A 2,955-nucleotide genomic window follows, 5' to 3' on the forward strand; every position below is an offset into this window, starting at 1 on the left:
GGGCTGTGGCAAGAATGGTATTTAGAGGAAAGAGACATGAGAAATGACCATTCTTCACAATGAATATGACCCCTTGCCCTGGTACCTGCCAATCAACCAGTGGAGACCACAACCCTGAAAGGACACACACCTGGAAAACTGCTGAATATTCCATTGAGATCTTCCCCTGGGACCTCCCTAAAATCTCCACCCTTAAAACCCTTAGGACCGAGGACCCAATGTGCTCTCCCTCCCTGGGAGCACACCTGAGCCTCCCCCCTCCCCCTGCATGTTACCATTACCTTCCTCACTCCCCAGCTCCAAGGGCCCTTGCTTTACCTCTATAATTTTTAAAAATATATATCTTTATTGATTTCAGAGAGAGGAAGGGAGAACGAGAGAGAGAAACATCAATGATGAGAGAGTCATTGATTGGCTGCCTCCTGCACGCCCCCTACTGCAGATTGAGCCTGAAACCTGGGCATGTGCCCCAACTGGGAATCGAACCACCACCTCCTGGATCATAGGTTGATGCTCAACTGCTGAGCCACGCCCACTGGGTTCTTTACCTCTATAATTTGTTTCCTCAGCCCATTTCTTCTACAAATTACTTCTTCTACCTCTGTGATTTTATAAATAAGCATTCTCTTATAGTCTGAGTCTTGGCTCTGAATTCTTTCTGAGCCAGAACTCAAGTACCGAGGTTGCTGAACCCAGGTCCAGTTGGACCTCACCAGTCTAACACCTTGTGTCATTCATGCTGCCTATAACATTTATATTAATTTATCTGAGGGTTGGGGAGTTTTTAATGTTTGCTATAGCAATATGTACCAGAGACTTTAAATTCCTCTAGTAGTCTTGTTTTTATCTTCTATCTTGACTTTGGGCTTCTTTAACTACTCCTTTTCATAAAGAGTGTTTCGCAGCCATGTTTCTGAGAGACCTACCAATCACTTGAAGGCAAGTTGGTTATATTGTGCTTCTTCACCCTGGATGGAGAGCAATTACATCTTTACTGCAATTGACACATAACCTAGGTATTAGTTTGCCTTTCTTCCCTATAGTGTGTCAGTCCACATCACTGAATGAGAGCTTACAGCAATGCATTGGATTACGGCACCCACTGCACAGCAAAGAAGACATAGTTGTGGGTATATGACCATGGGATCATTGGTTCTTTCACCCAGTCTATTATCCAGAAGCAAATAGAGTGATGAAATGGTCTTTGAAGGGGCAGCTATGGTGAAAGCTTACCTGAAAGGATGGAGTGCTCTCCTCCAGGATGCAGTACACATCCTAAACCAATGACTATTATATAGTGCTGTGTCCCCTATCAATAGAGATAGAAGTAGGGACTTCCCTGTTCACCATCACTTCCAGTGATCTGTTTTGTGCTTTGAGCTAGAATTCCTGCATTTCAAAAGGGTAACAATTTCATAGTAAACGTCCCATTAAACATCATGCTTCAGTGAACATCAGTCGCTTTAGGCTCCTCATATTAAGAGACAAGCAGCAAAAAAGAACCACTATCCTGCCATGGATGATTAACTCTTGGAAGTGGTAGGGCTGCTATTACATGGTGACATGGGGGAAAAATATATTTAGCATCCAGATAATCTACTGGGTTGTCTCTTGATACTAACCTGCCTAAATTGGTAGTAAATATACAGGTGAAGTAGCCATGGCCTGAGAAAAAAAGGCATGGTGAACACAGGATCATACATCTCAAGAATGTGAGTCTGGTTCACCCACCAATTAAGCTACCTAGACTAGCAGAGGTGCTAGCTGAGCAAAGGCAGTTTAGAATTGGAAGTATAGGACAGTGACGATAGAACCAACTGTGGTCCAGAGACCAGCTGCAGTGGTGGAAGTTACAGTTTGTCTCACCAACCTTTATCTTAAAAGTTTTACCAAGAGAAAAGATGAATCAGAATTATGGAAGAGCTCTTCCCAGATGAGGTGATTTTTTTACATGAAGCAAATGGATTCAAGCAGCACAAGAGGTATATTGTAATAGATGCTGTGGTGTGTTGCTCAGATTGCACCTTAAGAACCAAGACTCTAGTTCTTCAGCTTCCAGGAGTGCTGACATCTCATAGCTGAGTCCAACCCTAGAACTATTGGAAAAAGAGTCAAATTACTCAAGATTATGCCTCCACCTCAGCAGTGACCTACATCTCATTGATCTAGGCCCCTTTGCCTCAAATAGGGACATCTAAAAGGGTCATCCCACCTTCGGCATTCCTTGTGACATTGTCTTAGGTACATGTGGCAGCTGTATTGCCTTTCTTCTTTACCAGCTACCCAACCTTGCTTCCCTCACTCTCTCGCAGTTGGTGTTCTGTGGATCACTCCCCAATAAACCATATGCATGCAAATCTCCATTTCAGAGTCTGTTTCTCAGAGAACCCAACCTTTGACACACAATGAGGGGACCTGAAAACAACATATAAAGATACTTCAGCTTATCTCAACTTTCTCTGTAATGTGTGAGCTTAAATCTTAAGTAAGAAGAATGATAGGCTGAAGGAAAGAAAATAAAGATGGTATAGGGAAATAAGAGATTGGAACCTTATAGTAAGACTGAGACAGAATGGGCCTAAGCAGTTCTTCAAGTCTTAGAAAGACAGATAAAATATGATGGAGATCATCTAGGAAATTAGTGAGGGGCTTCAGAAAGATTAATAGTGAGGTGTTGTATGCATCAGATCATTGAAGAAAGAAAGAAAAAAAACCTGGGTTAACTTTACACCAAAACTGAACACACAAGTGGTAAGTGCTAATCAGCCTGCAATATCTTAGTGGGTTTTAATTTCCAACAAAGTTTCAGTATGCTTTTTTTTCTCCTTTCTTTTCTCTTCTTTCTTCTTCATCATCTTCTTCTTCTTCCCCCCCCCCCCCCACCCCAGTATGAAGGATTCTAAAAGGTCTAACAAGAGGTCTCTGTCCCATCCCACAAAGTTGGGGTTGGGAAGG

Source organism: Miniopterus natalensis, chromosome 9 (assembly GCF_054644295.1).
Source record: "Miniopterus natalensis isolate mMinNat1 chromosome 9, mMinNat1.hap1, whole genome shotgun sequence".
NCBI classification, from domain to species: domain Eukaryota; kingdom Metazoa; phylum Chordata; class Mammalia; order Chiroptera; family Miniopteridae; genus Miniopterus; species Miniopterus natalensis.